Source organism: Tenrec ecaudatus, assembly GCF_050624435.1.
Source record: "Tenrec ecaudatus isolate mTenEca1 chromosome 14 unlocalized genomic scaffold, mTenEca1.hap1 SUPER_14_unloc_3, whole genome shotgun sequence".
In the NCBI taxonomy this organism is placed as follows: Eukaryota; Metazoa; Chordata; class Mammalia; order Afrosoricida; family Tenrecidae; genus Tenrec; species Tenrec ecaudatus.
Genome location: NW_027457646.1, coordinates 51,498 through 68,420, shown reverse-complemented (window position 1 = coordinate 68,420; position 16,923 = coordinate 51,498).

Here is a 16,923-nt window from a genome sequence, read left to right as displayed (position 1 = left end):
TCCCCTTTCCTAACCCTGGGCACCCCTAGGCTTAGGCTAGGGCACCCCCAGGCTTAGACTAGGGCATCCCTAAGCTTAGGCTAGGGCACCCCTAGGCTTAGCCTAGGGCACCCCTAGGCTTAGGCTAAGACTAGGGCTTCCCTAGCCTAAGGCTAGGGCACCCCTAGGCGTACGCTAGGGCACCCCTAGGCTTAGGCTAAGGCTAGGGCTCAGCTAGCCTAAGGCTTGAGCACCCCTAGGCTTAGGCTAGGGCAACCGTAGGCTTAGGGTAGGGAACCCCTAGGCTTAGGCTAGGGCACCCCTAGGCTTATGCTAGGGCACCCCTAGGCTTAGGCTAAGGCTAGGGCTCCACTTGACTAAGGCTAGGGCACCCCTAGCCTTAGGCTAGGGCACCCTTAGGCTTTGGCTAGGGCACCCCAAGGCTTAGGCTAGGTAACCCCTAGGCTTAGGCTAGGGAACCCCTAGGCTTAGTTTAGGGCACCCATAGGCTTAGGCTCGGGCACCCCTAGGCTTAGGCTAGGGCACCCCTAGGCTTAGGCTAAGGCTAGGGCTCCCCTATCCTAAGGCTAGGGCACCCCTAGGCTTAGGCTAGGGCACCCCTAGGCTTAGGCTAGGGGACCCCTAGGCTTAGGCTAGGGCACCCCTAAGCTTAGTCTAGGGCACCCATCGTCTTATGCTAGGGCACCCCTAAACTTAGGCTAGGGCACCCCTAGTCTTAGGCTAGGGCACCCCTAGGCTTAGGCTAGGGCACCCCTAAGCTTAGGCTAGGGCACCCTTAGGCTTAGGCTCGGGCACCCATAGGCTTAGGCTAGGGCACCCCTAGGCTTCGGCTAGGGTACCCCTAGGCTTAGGCTAGGGAACACCTAGGCTTACGCTAGGGCACCCTAAGCTTAGGCTAGGGCACCCCTAGTCTTAGGCTAGGGCACCCCTAGGCTTAGGCTAGGGCGCCCCTAGGCTTAGGCTAGGGCACCCCTAGGCTTAGGCTAGGGCACCCTTAGGCTTAGGCTAGGGCACCCCTAGGCTTAGGCTAAGGCTAGGGCTCAGCTAGCCTAAGGCTAGGGCACCCCTAGGCTTTGGCTAGGGCACCCCTAAGCTTATGGTAGGGCACCCCTAGGCTTAGGCTAGGGCACATCTAGGCTTAGGCTAGGGCACCACTCGGCTTAGGCTAAGGCTAGGGCTCCACTAGACTAAGGCTAGGGCACCCCTAGGCTTAGGCTAGGGCACCCCTAGGCTTAGGCTAGGACACCCCTAGGCTTAGGCTAGGGCACCCCTAGTCTTAGGCTAGGGCACCCCTAGGCTTAGGCTAAGGCTAGGGCTCCCCTAGCCTAAGGATATGGCACCCCTAGGCTTAGGCTAGGGCACCCCTAGGCTTAGGATAGGGCACCCATAGGCTTAGGCTAGGGCCCCCCTATGCTTAGGCTAGGGCACACCTAGGCTTAGGCAAGGGCACCCCTAGGCTTAGGCTAGGGCACCCTTAGGCTTAGGCTAGGGCACCCCTAGGCTTAGGCTAGGGCACCCCTAGGCTTAGGCTAAGGCTAGGGCTCCCCTATCCTAAGGCTAGGGGACACCTAGGCTTAGGCTAGGGCACCCCTAGGCTTAGGCTAGGGCACCCCTAGGCTTAGGTTAGGGCACCCCTAGGCTTAGGCTAGGGCACCCCTCAGCTTAGGCTAAGGCTAGGGCTCAGCTAGCCTAAGGCTAGGGCACCCCTAGGCTTTGGTTAGGGCACCCCTAAGCTTAGGGTAGGGCACCCCTAGTCTTAATTAGGGCACATCTAGGCTTAGGCTAGGGCACCACTAGGCTTAGGCTAAGGCTAGGGCTCCCCTAACCTAAGGCTAGGGGACCCCTAGGATTAGGCTAGGGCACCCCTAGGCTTAGGTTAGGGCACCCCTAGGCTTAGGCTAGGGCACCCCTAGGCTTAGGCTAAGGCTAGGGCTCAGCTAGCCTAAGGCTAGGGCACCCCTAGGCTTTGGCTAGGGCACCCCTAAGCTTAGGGTAGGGCACCCCTAGGCTTAATTAGGGCACATCTAGGCTTAGGCTAGGGCACCACTAGGCTTAGGCTAAGGCTAGGGCTCCGCTAGCCTAATGCTAGGGCACCCCTAGGCTTAGGCTAGGGCACCCCTAGGCGTAGGATAGGGCACCCCTAGGCTTAGGCTAAGGCTAGGGCTCAGCTAGCCTAAGGCTATGGCACCCCTAGGCTTAGGCTAGGGCAACCCTAGGCTTAGGGTAGGGAACTCCTAGGCTTAGGCTAGGGCACCCCTAGGCTTATGCTAGGGCACCCCTAGGCTTAGGCTAAGGCTAGGGCTCCACTAGACTAAGGCTAGGGCACCCCAAAGCTTAGGCTAGGGAACGCCTAGGCTTAGGCTAGGGCACCGCTAGGCTTAGGCTAGGGCACCCATAGGCTTATGCTCGGGCACCCCTAGGCTTAGGCTAGGGCACCCCTAGGCTTAGGCTAAGGCTAGGGCACCCCTAGGCTTAGGCTAGGGGACCCCTAGGCATAGGCTAGGGCACCCCTAAGCTTAGGCTAGGGCACCCCTAGGCTTAGGCTAGTTGCACCCCGAGGCTTAGGCTAGGGCACTCCTAGGCTTAGGCTAAGGCAAGGGCTCAGCTAGCCTAAGGCTAGGGCACCCCTAGGCTTAGGCTAGGGCACCCCTAGGCTTAGGGTAGGGCACCCCTAGGCTTAGGCTAGGGCACCCCTTGGCTTACGCTAGGGCACCCCTAGGCTTACACTAGGGCACCCCTAAACTTAGGCTAGGGCACCCCTAGTCTTAGGCTAGGGCACCCCTAGGCTTAGGCTAAGGCTAAGGCTCCCCTAGCCTAAGGCTAGGGCACCCCTAGGCTTAGGCTAGGGCACCCCTAGGCTTAGGCTAGGGCACCCCTAGGCTTTGGCTAGGGCACCCATAAGCTTAGGGATGGGCACTCCTATGCTTAGGCTAGGGCACATCTAGGCTTAGGCTAGGGCACCCCTTAGCTTATGTTAGGGCACCCCTAGTCTTAGGCTAGGGCACCCCTAGGCTTAGGCTAAGGCTAGGGCTCTGCTAGCGTAAGACTAGGGCACCCCTAGGCTTAGGCTAGGGCACCCTTAGGCTTAGGCTAGGGCACCCCTAGGCTTAGGCTAGGGCACCCCTAGGCTTAGGCTAAGGCTAGGGCTCCCCTATCCTAAGGCTAGGGGACACCTAGGCTTAGGCTAGGGCACCCCTAGGCTTAGGCTAGGGCACTCCTAGGCTTATGTTAGGGCACCCCTAGGCTTAGGCTAGGGCACCCCTCAGCTTAGGCTAAGGCTAGGGCTCAGCTAGCCTAAGGCTAGGGCACCCCTAGGCTTTGGTTAGGGCACCCCTAAGCTTAGGGTAGGGCACCCCTAGGCTTAATTAGGGCACATCTAGGCTTAGGCTAGGGCACCACTAGGCTTAGGCTAAGGCTAGGGCTCCCCTAACCTAAGGCTAGGGGACCCCTTGGATTAGGCTAGGGCACCCCTAGGCTTAGGTTAGGGCACCCCTAGGCTTAGGCTAGGGCACCCCTAGGCTTAGGCTAAGGCTAGGGCTCAGCTAGCCTAAGGCTAGGGCACCCCTAGGCTTAGGCTAGGGCACCCCTAGGCGTAGGATAGGGCACCCCTAGGCTTAGGCTAAGGCTAGGGCTCAGCTAGCCTAAGGCTATGGCACCCCTAGGCTTAGGCTAGGGCAACCCTAGGCTTAGGGTAGGGAACTCCTAGGCTTAGGCTCGGGCACCCCTAGGCTTATGCTAGGGCACCCCTAGGCTTAGGCTAAGGCTAGGGCTCCACTAGACTAAGGCTAGGGCACCCCAAAGCTTAGGCTAGGGAACGCCTAGGCTTAGGCTAGGGCACCGCTAGGCTTAGGCTAGGGCACCCATAGGCTTATGCTCGGGCACCCCTAGGCTTAGGCTAGGCCACCCCTAGGCTTAGGCTAAGGCTAGGGCACCCCTAGGCTTAGGCTAGAGGACCCCTAGGCATAGGCTAGGGCACCCCTAAGCTTAGGCTAGGGCACCCCTAGGCTTAGGCTAGTGCACCCCGAGGCTTAGGCTAGGGCACTCCTAGGCTTAGGCTAAGGCAAGGGCTCAGCTAGCCTAAGGCTAGGGCACCCCTAGGCTTAGGCTAGGGCACCCCTAGGCTTAGGGTAGGGCACCCCTAGGCTTAGGCTAGGGCACCCCTTGGCTTACGCTAGGGCACCCCTAGGCTTACACTAGGGCACCCCTAAACTTAGGCTAAGGCACCCCTAGTCTTAGGGTAGGGCACCCCTAGGCTTAGGCTAAGGCTAAGGCTCCCCTAGCCTAAGGCTAGGGCACCCCTAGGCTTAGGCTAGGGCACCCCTAGGCTTAGGCAAGGGCACCCCTAGGCTTTGGCTAGGGCACCCATAAGCTTAGGGTTGGGCACTCCTATGCTTAGGCTAGGGCACATCTAGGCTTAGGCTAGGGCACCCCTTAGCTTAGGTTAGGGCACCCCTAGTCTTAGGCTAGGGCACCCCTAGGCTTAGGCTAAGGCTAGGGCTCTGCTAGCGTAAGACTAGGGCACCCCTAGGCTTAGGCTAGGGCACCCCTAGGCTTAAGCTAGGGCTACCGTAGGCTTAGGTTAGGGCACCCCTAGATTTAGGTAGGGCACCCCTAGGCTTAGGCTACAGCTAGGGCTCCCCTAGTCTAAGGCTAGGGCACCCCTAGGCATAGGCTAGGGCACCCCTAGGCTTAGGCTAGGACACCGCTAGGCTTAGGCTAAGGCTAGGGCTCCCCTTGCCTAACCCTAGGGCACCCCTAGGCTTAGGCTAGGGCACCCCTAGGCTTAGACTAGGGCACCCCTACGCTTAGGCTAGAGCACCCCTAGGCTTAGCCTAGGGCACCCCTAGGCTTAGGCTAAGACTAGGGCTCCCCTAGCCTAAGGCTAGGGCACCCCTAGGCTTAGGCTAGGGCACCCCTAGGCGTAGGCTAGGCAAGCCCTAAGCTTAGGTTAAGGCTAGGGCTCCCCTAGACTAAGGCTAGGGCACCCCAAGGCTTAGGCTAGGGCACCACTAGGCTTAGGCTAGGGCACCCCTAGGCTTAGGCTAGGGCACCCCTAGGCTTAGGCTAAGGCTAGGGCTCCCCTAGCCTAAGGCTAGGGCACCCCTAGGCTTAGGGTAGGGCATCCCTAGGCTTAGGCTAGGGCACCCCTAGGCTTAGGCTAAGGCAACCCATGGCTTAGGATAGGGCACCGCTAGGCTTAGGCTAAGGCTAAGGATTCACTTGACTAAGGTTAGGGCACCCCTAGCCTTACGCTAGGGCACCCCTAGGCTTAGGCTAGGGCAACCCTAGGCTTATGCTAGGGCACCCCTAGGCTTAGGCTAGTGCACCCCTAGGCTTAGGCTATGGCTAGGGCTCCCCTAGTCTAAGGCTAGGGCACCCATAGGCTTAGGCTAGGGCACCCCTAGGCTTGGGCTAGGACACCGCTAGGCGTAGGCTAAGGCCATGTCTCCCCTTTCCTAACCCTAGGGCACCCCTAGGCTTAGGCTAGGGCACCCCTAGGCTTAGACTAGGGCATCCCTAAGCTTAGGCTAGGGCACCCCTAGGCTTAGCCTAGGGCACCCCTAGGCTTAGGCTAAGGCTAGGGCTCAGCTAGCCTAAGGCTTGAGCACCCCTAGGCTTAGGCTAGGGCAACCGTAGGCTTAGGGTAGGGAACCCCTAGACTTAGGCTAGGGCACCCCTAGGCTTATGCTAGGGCACCCCTAGGCTTAGGCTAAGTCTAGGGCTCCACTTGACTAAGGCTAGGGCACCCCTAGCCTTAGGCTAGGGCACCCTTAGGCTTTGGCTAGGGCACCCCAAGGCTTAGGCTAGGGAACCCCTAGGCTTAGGCTAGGGCAACCGTAGGCTTAGGGTAGGGAACCCCTAGGCTTAGGCTAGGGCACCCCTAGGCTTATGCTAGGGCACCCCTAGGCTTAGGCTAAGGCTAGGGCTCCACTTGACTAAGGCTAGGGCACCCCTACCCTTAGGCTAGGGCACCCTTAGGCTTTGGCTAGGGCACTCCAAGGCTTAGGCTAGGTAACCCCTAGGCTTAGGCTAGGGCACCCCTAGGCTTAGTTTAGGGCACCCATAGGCTTAGGCTCGGGCACCCCTAGGCTTAGGCTAGGGCACCCCTAGGCTTAGGCTAAGGCTAGGGCTCCCCTAGCCTAAGGCTGGGGCACCCTAGGCTTAGGCTAGGGCACCCCTAGGCTTAGGCTAGGGGACCCCTAGGCTTAGGCTAGGGCACCCCTAAGCTTAGGCTAGGGCACCCATCGTCTTATGCTGGGGCACCCCTAAGCTTAGGCTAGGGCACCCCTAGTCTTAGGCTAGGGCACCCCTAGGCTTAGGCTAGGGCACCCTTAAGCTTAGGCTCGGGCACCCATGGGCTTAGGCTAGGGCACCCCTAGGCTTAGGCTAGGGTACCCCTAGGCTTAGGCTAGGGAACACCTAGGCTTACGCTAGGGCACCCCTAAGCTTAGGCTAGGGCACCCCTAGTCTTAGGCTAGGGCACCCCTAGGCTTAGGCTAGGGCGCCCCTAGACTTAGCCTAGGGCACCCCTAGGCTTAGGCTAGGGCACCCTTAGGCTTAGGCTACTGCACCCCTAGGCTTAGGCTAAGGCTAGGGCTCAGCTAGCCTAAGGCTAGGGCACCCCTAGGCTTTGGCTAGGGCACCCCTAAGCTTATGGTAGGGCACCCCTAGGCTTAGGCTAGGGCACATCTAGGCTTAGGCTAGGGCACCACTCGGCTTAGGCTAAGGCTAGGGCTCCACTAGACTAAGGCTAGGGCACCCCTAGGCTTAGGCTAGGGCACCCCTAGGCTTAGGCTAGGACACCCCTAGGCTTCGGCTAGGGCACCCCTAGTCTTAGGCTAGGGCACCCCTAGGCTTAGGCTAAGGCTAGGGCTCCCGTAGCCTAAGGCTATGGCACCCCTAGGCTTAGGCTAGGGCACCCCTAGGCTTAGGATAGGGCACCCATAGGCTTAGGCTAGGGCCCCCCTATGCTTAGGCTAGGGCACCCCTAGGCTTAGGCAAGGGCACCCCTAGGCTTAGGCTAGGGCACCCTTAGGCTTAGGCTAGGGCACCCCTAGGCTTAGGCTAGGGCACCCCTAGGCTTAGGCTAAGGCTAGGGCTCCCCTATCCTAAGGCTAGGGGACACCTATGCTTAGGCTAGGGCACCCCTAGGCTTAGGCTAGGGCACCCCTAGGCTTAGGTTAGGGCACCCCTAGGCTTAGGCTAGGGCACCCCTCAGCTTAGGCTAAGGCTAGGGCTCAGCTAGCCTAAGGCTAGGGCACCCCTAGGCTTTGGTTAGGGCACCCCTAAGCTTAGGGTAGGGCACCCCTAGGCTTAATTAGGGCACATCTAGGCTTAGGCTAGGGCACCCCTAGGCTTAGACTAGGGCATCCCTAAGCTTAGGCTAGGGCACCCCTAGGCTTAGCCTAGGGCACACCTAGGCTTAGCCTAAGGCTAGGGCTCAGCTAGCCTAAGGCTGGAGCACCCCTAGGCTTAGGCTAGGGCAACCGTAGGCTTAGGGTAGGGAACCCCTAGACTTAGGCTAGGGCACCCCTAGGCTTATGCTAGGGCACCCCTAGGCTTAGGCTAAGGCTAGGGCTCCACTTGACTAAGGCTAGGGCACCCCTAGCCTTAGGCTAGGGCACCCTTAGGCTTTGGCTAGGGCACCCCAAGGCTTAGGCTAGGGAACCCCTAGGCTTACACTAGGGCACCCCTAAACTTAGGCTAAGGCACCCCTAGTCTTAGGGTAGGGCACCCCTAGGCTTAGGCTAAGGCTAAGGCTCCCCTAGCCTAAGGCTAGGGCACCCCTAGGCTTAGGCTAGGGCACCCCTAGGCTTAGGCAAGGGCACCCCTAGGCTTTGGCTAGGGCACCCATAAGCTTAGGGTTGGGCACTCCTATGCTTAGGCTAGGGCACATCTAGGCTTAGGCTAGGGCACCCCTTAGCTTAGGTTAGGGCACCCCTAGTCTTAGGCTAGGGCACCCCTAGGCTTAGGCTAAGGCTAGGGCTCTGCTAGCGTAAGACTAGGGCACCCCTAGGCTTAGGCTAGGGCACCCCTAGGCTTAAGCTAGGGCTACCGTAGGCTTAGGTTAGGGCACCCCTAGATTTAGGTAGGGCACCCCTAGGCTTAGGCTACAGCTAGGGCTCCCCTAGTCTAAGGCTAGGGCACCCCTAGGCATAGGCTAGGGCACCCCTAGGCTTAGGCTAGGACACCGCTAGGCTTAGGCTAAGGCTAGGGCTCCCCTTGCCTAACCCTAGGGCACCCCTAGGCTTAGGCTAGGGCACCCCTAGGCTTAGACTAGGGCACCCCTACGCTTAGGCTAGAGCACCCCTAGGCTTAGCCTAGGGCACCCCTAGGCTTAGGCTAAGACTAGGGCTCCCCTAGCCTAAGGCTAGGGCACCCCTAGGCTTAGGCTAGGGCACCCCTAGGCGTAGGCTAGGCAAGCCCTAAGCTTAGGTTAAGGCTAGGGCTCCCCTAGACTAAGGCTAGGGCACCCCAAGGCTTAGGCTAGGGCACCACTAGGCTTAGGCTAGGGCACCCCTAGGCTTAGGCTAGGGCACCCCTAGGCTTAGGCTAAGGCTAGGGCTCCCCTAGCCTAAGGCTAGGGCACCCCTAGGCTTAGGGTAGGGCATCCCTAGGCTTAGGCTAGGGCACCCCTAGGCTTAGGCTAAGGCAACCCATGGCTTAGGATAGGGCACCGCTAGGCTTAGGCTAAGGCTAAGGATTCACTTGACTAAGGTTAGGGCACCCCTAGCCTTACGCTAGGGCACCCCTAGGCTTAGGCTAGGGCAACCCTAGGCTTATGCTAGGGCACCCCTAGGCTTAGGCTAGTGCACCCCTAGGCTTAGGCTATGGCTAGGGCTCCCCTAGTCTAAGGCTAGGGCACCCATAGGCTTAGGCTAGGGCACCCCTAGGCTTGGGCTAGGACACCGCTAGGCGTAGGCTAAGGCCATGTCTCCCCTTTCCTAACCCTAGGGCACCCCTAGGCTTAGGCTAGGGCACCCCTAGGCTTAGACTAGGGCATCCCTAAGCTTAGGCTAGGGCACCCCTAGGCTTAGCCTAGGGCACCCCTAGGCTTAGGCTAAGGCTAGGGCTCAGCTAGCCTAAGGCTTGAGCACCCCTAGGCTTAGGCTAGGGCAACCGTAGGCTTAGGGTAGGGAACCCCTAGACTTAGGCTAGGGCACCCCTAGGCTTATGCTAGGGCACCCCTAGGCTTAGGCTAAGTCTAGGGCTCCACTTGACTAAGGCTAGGGCACCCCTAGCCTTAGGCTAGGGCACCCTTAGGCTTTGGCTAGGGCACCCCAAGGCTTAGGCTAGGGAACCCCTAGGCTTAGGCTAGGGCAACCGTAGGCTTAGGGTAGGGAACCCCTAGGCTTAGGCTAGGGCACCCCTAGGCTTATGCTAGGGCACCCCTAGGCTTAGGCTAAGGCTAGGGCTCCACTTGACTAAGGCTAGGGCACCCCTAGCCTTAGGCTAGGGCACCCTTAGGCTTTGGCTAGGGCACTCCAAGGCTTAGGCTAGGTAACCCCTAGGCTTAGGCTAGGGCACCCCTAGGCTTAGTTTAGGGCACCCATAGGCTTAGGCTCGGGCACCCCTAGGCTTAGGCTAGGGCACCCCTAGGCTTAGGCTAAGGCTAGGGCTCCCCTAGCCTAAGGCTGGGGCACCCTAGGCTTAGGCTAGGGCACCCCTAGGCTTAGGCTAGGGGACCCCTAGGCTTAGGCTAGGGCACCCCTAAGCTTAGGCTAGGGCACCCATCGTCTTATGCTGGGGCACCCCTAAGCTTAGGCTAGGGCACCCCTAGTCTTAGGCTAGGGCACCCCTAGGCTTAGGCTAGGGCACCCTTAGGCTTAGGCTCGGGCACCCATGGGCTTAGGCTAGGGCACCCCTAGGCTTAGGCTAGGGTACCCCTAGGCTTAGGCTAGGGAACACCTAGGCTTACGCTAGGGCACCCCTAAGCTTAGGCTAGGGCACCCCTAGTCTTAGGCTAGGGCACCCCTAGGCTTAGGCTAGGGCGCCCCTAGACTTAGCCTAGGGCACCCCTAGGCTTAGGCTAGGGCACCCTTAGGCTTAGGCTACTGCACCCCTAGGCTTAGGCTAAGGCTAGGGCTCAGCTAGCCTAAGGCTAGGGCACCCCTAGGCTTTGGCTAGGGCACCCCTAAGCTTATGGTAGGGCACCCCTAGGCTTAGGCTAGGGCACATCTAGGCTTAGGCTAGGGCACCACTCGGCTTAGGCTAAGGCTAGGGCTCCACTAGACTAAGGCTAGGGCACCCCTAGGCTTAGGCTAGGGCACCCCTAGGCTTAGGCTAGGACACCCCTAGGCTTCGGCTAGGGCACCCCTAGTCTTAGGCTAGGGCACCCCTAGGCTTAGGCTAAGGCTAGGGCTCCCGTAGCCTAAGGCTATGGCACCCCTAGGCTTAGGCTAGGGCACCCCTAGGCTTAGGATAGGGCACCCATAGGCTTAGGCTAGGGCCCCCCTATGCTTAGGCTAGGGCACCCCTAGGCTTAGGCAAGGGCACCCCTAGGCTTAGGCTAGGGCACCCTTAGGCTTAGGCTAGGGCACCCCTAGGCTTAGGCTAGGGCACCCCTAGGCTTAGGCTAAGGCTAGGGCTCCCCTATCCTAAGGCTAGGGGACACCTATGCTTAGGCTAGGGCACCCCTAGGCTTAGGCTAGGGCACCCCTAGGCTTAGGTTAGGGCACCCCTAGGCTTAGGCTAGGGCACCCCTCAGCTTAGGCTAAGGCTAGGGCTCAGCTAGCCTAAGGCTAGGGCACCCCTAGGCTTTGGTTAGGGCACCCCTAAGCTTAGGGTAGGGCACCCCTAGGCTTAATTAGGGCACATCTAGGCTTAGGCTAGGGCACCCCTAGGCTTAGACTAGGGCATCCCTAAGCTTAGGCTAGGGCACCCCTAGGCTTAGCCTAGGGCACACCTAGGCTTAGCCTAAGGCTAGGGCTCAGCTAGCCTAAGGCTTGAGCACCCCTAGGCTTAGGCTAGGGCAACCGTAGGCTTAGGGTAGGGAACCCCTAGACTTAGGCTAGGGCACCCCTAGGCTTATGCTAGGGCACCCCTAGGCTTAGGCTAAGGCTAGGGCTCCACTTGACTAAGGCTAGGGCACCCCTAGCCTTAGGCTAGGGCACCCTTAGGCTTTGGCTAGGGCACCCCAAGGCTTAGGCTAGGGAACCCCTAGGCTTAGGCTAGGGCACCCCTAGGCTTAGTTTAGGGCACCCATAAGCTTAGGCTCGGGCACCCCTAGGCTTAGGCTAGGGCACCCCTAGGCTTGGGCTTAGGCTAGGGCACCCCTAAGCTTAGGCTAGGGCACCCATCGTCTTATGCTAGGGCACCCCTAAGCTTAGGCTAGGGCACCCCTAGTCTTAGGCTAGGGCACCACTAGGCTTAGGCTAGGGCACCCCTAGGCTTAGGCTAGGGCACCCTTAGGCTTAGGCTCGGGCACCCATAGGCTTAGGCTAGGGCACCCCTAGGCTTAGGCTAGGGTACCCCTAGGCTTAGGCTAGGGAACACCTAGGCTTACGCTAGGGCGCCCCTAGGCTTAGGCTAGGGCGCCCCTAGGCTTAGGCTAGGGCACCCCTAGGCTTAGGCTAGGGCACCCTTAGGCTTAGGCTAGGGCACCCCTAGCTTAGGCTAAGGCTAGGGCTCAGCTAGCCTAAGGCTAGAGCACCCCTAGGCTTTGGCTAGGGCACCCCTAAGCTTATGGTAGGGCACCCCTAGGCTTAGGCTAGGGCACATCTAGGCTTAGGCTAGGGCACCACTCCGCTTAGGCTAAGGCTAGGGCTCCACTAGACTAAGGCTAGGGCACCCCTAGGCTTAGGCTAGGACACCCCTAGGCTTAGGCTAGGGCACCCCTAGTCTTAGGCTAGGGCACCCCTAGGCTTAGGCTAAGGCTAGGGCTCCCCTAGCCTAAGGCTAGGGCACCCCTAAGCTTAGGCTAGGGCACCCCTAGGCTTAGGATAGGGCACCCCTAGGCTTAGGCTAGGGCACCCCTAGGCTTAGGCAAGGGCACCCCTAGGCTTACGGTAGGGCACCCCTAGGCTTAGGCTAGGGCACCCCTAGGCTTAGGCTAGGGCACCCCTAGGCTTAGGCTAGGGCACCCCTAGGCTTAGGCTAAGGCTAGGGCTCCCCTAGCCCAAGGCTAGGGGACACCTCGGCTTAGGCTAGGGCACCCCTAGGCTTAGGCTAGGGCACCCCTAGGCTTAGGTTAGGGCACCCCTAGGCTTAGGCTAGGGCACCCCTAAGCTTAGGCTAAGGCTAGGGCTCAGCTAGCCTAAGGCTAGGGCACCCCTAGGCTTTGGCTAGGGCACCCCTAAGCTTATGGTAGGGCACCCCTAGGCTTAGGCTAGAGCACATCTAGGCTAGGGCACCACTCCGCTTAGGCTAAGGCTAGGGCTCCACTAGACTAAGGCTAGGGCACCCCTAGGCTTAGGCTAGGACACCCCTAGGCTTAGGCTAGGGCACCCCTAGTCTTAGGCTAGGGCACCCCTAGGCTTAGGCTAAGGCTAGGGCTCCCCTAGACTAAGGCTAGGGCACCCCTAAGCTTAGGCTAGGGCACCCCTAGTCTTAGGATAGGGCACCCCTAGGCTTAGGCTAGGGCACCCCTAGGCTTAGGCTAGGGCACCCCTAGGCTTAGGCTAGGGCACCCCTAGGCTTAGGCTAGGGCACCCCTAGGCTTAGGCTAGGGCACCCCTAGGCTTAGGCTAAGGCTAGGGCTCCCCTAGCCCAAGGCTAGGGGACACCTAGGCTTAGGCTAGGGCACCCCTAGGCTTAGGCTAAGGCACCCCTAGGCTTAGGTTAGGGCACCCCTAGGCTTAGGCTAGGGCACCTCTAAGCTTAGGCTAAGGCTAGGGCTCAGCTAGCCTAAGGCTAGGGCACCCCTAGGCTTTGGCTAGGGCACTCCTAAGCTTAGGGTAGGGCACCCCTAGGCTTAATTAGGGCACATCTAGGCTTAGGCTAGGGCACCACTAGGCTTAGGCTAAGGCTAGGGCTCCCCTAACCTAAGGCTAGGGCACCCCTAGGCTTAGGCTGGGGCACCCCTAGGCGTAGGATAGGGCAACCCTAGGCTTAGGCTAAGGGTAGGGCTCAGCTAGCCTAAGGCTTGAGCACCCCTAGGCTTAGGCTAGGGCAACCCTAGGCTTAGGGTAGGGAACTCCTAGGCTTAGGCTAGGGCACCCCAAGGCTTAGGGTAGGGCACCCCTAGGCTTAGGCTAAGGCTAGGGCTCCACTAGACTAAGGCTAGGGCACACCTAGGCTTAGGCTAGGGAACCCCTAGGCTTAGGCTAGGGCACCGCTAGGCTTAGGCTAGGGCACCCATAGGCTTAGGCTCGGGCACCCCTAGGCTTAGGCTAGGGCACCCCTAGGCTTAGGCTAAGGCTAGGGCTCCCCTAGCCTAAGGCTAGGGCACCCCTAGGCTTAGGCTAGGGGACCCCTAGGCATAGGCTAGGGCACCCCTAAGCTTAGGCTAGGGCACCCCTAGGCTTAGGCTAGGGCACCCCTAGGCTTGGGCTAGGGCACTCCTAGGCTTAGGCTAAGGGAAGGGCTCAGCTAGCCTAAGGCTAGGGCACCCCTAGGCTTAGGCTAGGGCACCCCTAGGCTTAGGGTAGGGCACCCCTAGGCTTAGGCTAGGGCACCCATAGGCTTAGGCTAGGGCACCCCTAGGCTTAGGCTAGGGCACCCCTATGCTTACGCTAGGGCACCCATAAGCTTACGCTAGGGCACACCTAAACTTTGGCTAGGGCACCCCTAGTCTTAGGCTAGGGCACTCCTAGGCTTAGGCTAGGGCACCCCTAGGCTTAGGCTAAGGCTAGGGCTCTGCTAGCCTAAGATTAGGGCACCCCTAGGCTTAGGCTAGGGCACCCCTAGGCTTAAGCTAGGGCACCCGTAGGCTTAGGCTAAGGCTAGGGATCCCCTAGCCTAAGGCTAGGGCACCCCTAGGCTTAGGGTAGGGCACCCCTAAGCTTAGGCTAGGACACCCGTCGGCTTAGGCTAGGGCACCTCTAGGCTTAGGCTAGGGCACCCCTAGGCTTAGGCTAAGGGTAGGGTTCCCCTAGCCTAAGGCTAGGGCACCCCTAGGCTTAGGGTAGGGCAACCCTTGGCTTAGGCTAGGGCACCCCTAGGATTAAGCTAAGGCACCCCATGGCATAGGATAGGGCACCCCAAGGCTTAGGCTAGGGCACCCCTAGGCTTGGTCTAGGGCACCCCTAGACGTAGGCTAGGTCACCCCTAGGCTTAGGCTAATGCTAGGGCTCAGCTAGCCTAAGGCTAAGGCACCCCTAGGCTTAGGCTAGGGCACCCCTAGGCTTAGGTTAAGGCTAGGGCTCCACTAGACTAAGGCTAGGGCACCCCTAGCCTTAGGCTAGGGCACCCCTAGGCTTAGGCTAGGGAACACCTAGGCTTAGGCTAGGGCACCCCTAGACTTAGGCTAAGGCTAGCGATCCCCTAGCCTAAGGCTACGGCACCCCTAGGCTTAGGCTAGGGCACCCCTGGGCTTAGGCTAGGGCAACCCTAGGCTTAGGCTAAGGCTAGGGCTCCCCTAGACTAAGGCTAGGGCACCACTAGGCTTAGGCTAGGGCACCCCTAGGCTTAGGCTAGGGCACCCCTAGGCTTAGGCTAGGGCACCCCTAGGCTTAGGCTAGGGCACCCCTAGGCTTAGGTTAAGGCTAGGGCTCCCCTATCCAAAGGCTAGGGCACCCCTAGGCTTAGGGTAGGGCATCCCTAGGCTTAGGCTAGGGCACTCCTAGGTTTAGGATAGGGCACCCCTAGGCTTAGGCTAAGGCTAGGGCTCTGCTAGCCTAAGACTAGGGCACCCCTAGGCTTAGGCTAGGGCACCCCTAGGCTTAAGCTAGGGCACCCATAGGCTTAGGCTAAGGCTAGGGATCCCCTAGCCTAAGGCTAGGGCACCCCTAGGCTTAGGGTAGGGCACCCCTAAGCTTAGGCTAGGACACCCGTCGGCTTAGGCTAGGGCACCTCTAGGCTTAGGCTAGGGCACCCCTAGGCTTAGGCTAAGGGTAGGGTTTCCCTAGCCTAAGGCTAGGGCACCCCTAGGCTTAGGGTAGGGCAACCCTTGGCTTAGGCTAGGGCACCCCTAGGATTAAGCTAAGGCACCCCATGGCATAGGATAGGGCACCCCAAGGCTTAGGCTAGGGCACCCCTAGGCTTGGTCTAGGGCACCCCTAGACGTAGGCTAGGTCACCCCTAGTCTTAGGCTAATGCTAGGGCTCAGCTAGCCTAAGGCTAAGGCACCCCTAGGCTTAGGCTAGGGCACCCTAGGCTTAGGTTAAGGCTAGGGCTCCACTAGACTAAGGCTAGGGCACCCCTAGCCTTAGGCTAGGGCACCCCTAGGCTTAGGCTAGGGAACACCTAGGCTTAGGCTAGGGCACCCCTAGGCTTAGGCTAAGGCTAGCGATCCCCTAGCCTAAGGCTACGGCACCCCTAGGCTTAGGCTAGGGCACCCCTAGGCTTAGGCTAGGGCAACCCTAGGCTTAGGCTAAGGCTAGGGCTCCCCCAGACTAAGGCTAGGGCACCCCTAGGCTTAGGCTAGGGCACCCCTAGGCTTAGGCTAGGGCACCCCTAGGCTTAGGATAAGGCTAGGGCTCCCCTAGCCTAAGGCTAGGGCACCCCTAGGCTTAGGCTAGGGCACCCCTAGGCTTAGGCTAAGGCTAGGGCTCCCCTATCCAAAGGCTAGGGCACCCCTAGGCTTAGGGTAGGGCATCCCTAGGTTTAGGCTAGGGCACTCCTAGGCTTAGGCTAGGGCACCCCTAGGCTTAGGCTAATGCTAGGGCTCTGCTAGCCTAAGGCTAAGGCACCCCTAGGCTTAGGCTAGGGCACCCCTAGGCTTAAGCTAGGGCTACCGTAGGCTTAGGTTAGGGCACCCCTAGGCTTAGGTAGGGCACCCCTAGGCTTAGGCTACGGCTAGGGCTCCCCTAGTCTAAGGCTAGGGCACTCCTAGACTTAGGCTAGGGCACCCCTAGGCTTAGGCTAGGACACCGCTAGGCTTAGGCTAAGGCTAGGGATCCCCTTGCCTAACCCTAGGGCACCCCTAGGCTTAGGCTAGGGCACCCCTAGGCTTAGACTAGGGCACCCCTACGCTTAGGCTAGAGCACCCCTAGGCTTAGCCTAGGGCACCCCTAGGCTTAGGCTAAGACTAAGGCTCCCCTAGCCTAAGGCTAGGGCACCCCTAGGCTTCGGCTAGGGCACCCCTAGGCGTAGGCTAGGGAACCCCTAAGCTTAGGTTAAGGCTAGGGCTCCCCTAGACTAAGGCTAGGGCACCCCAAGGCTTAGGCTAGGGCACCACTAGGCTTAGGCTAGGGCACCCCTAGGCTTAGGCTAGGGCACCCCTAGGCTTAGGCTAAGGCTAGGGCTCCCCTAGCCTAAGGCTAGGGCACCCCTAGGCTTAGGGTAGGGCATCCCTAGGCTTAGGCTAGGGCACCCCTAGGCTTAGGCTAGGGCACCCCTGGGCTTAGGCTAGGGCAACCCTAGGCTTAGGCTAAGGCTAGGGCTCCCCTAGACTAAGGCTAGGGCACCACTAGGCTTAGGCTAGGGCACCCCTAGGCTTAGGCTAGGGCACTCCTAGGCTTAGGCTAGGGCACCCCTAGGCTTAGGATAAGGCTAGGGCTCCCCTAGCCTAAGGCTAGGGCACCCCTAGGCTTAGGCTAGCGCACCCCTAGGCTTAGGTTAAGGCTAGGGCTCCCCTATCCAAAGGCTAGGGCACCCCTAGGCTTAGGGTAGGGCATCCCTAGGCTTAGGCTAGGGCACTCCTAGGTTTAGGCTAGGGCACCCCTAGGCTTAGGCTAAGGCTAGGGCTCTGCTAGCCTAAGACTAGGGCACCCCTAGGCTTAGGCTAGGGCACCCCTAGGCTTAAGCTAGGGCACCCATAGGCTTAGGCTAAGGCTAGGGATCCCCTAGCCTAAGGCTAGGGCAACCCTAGGCTTAGGGTAG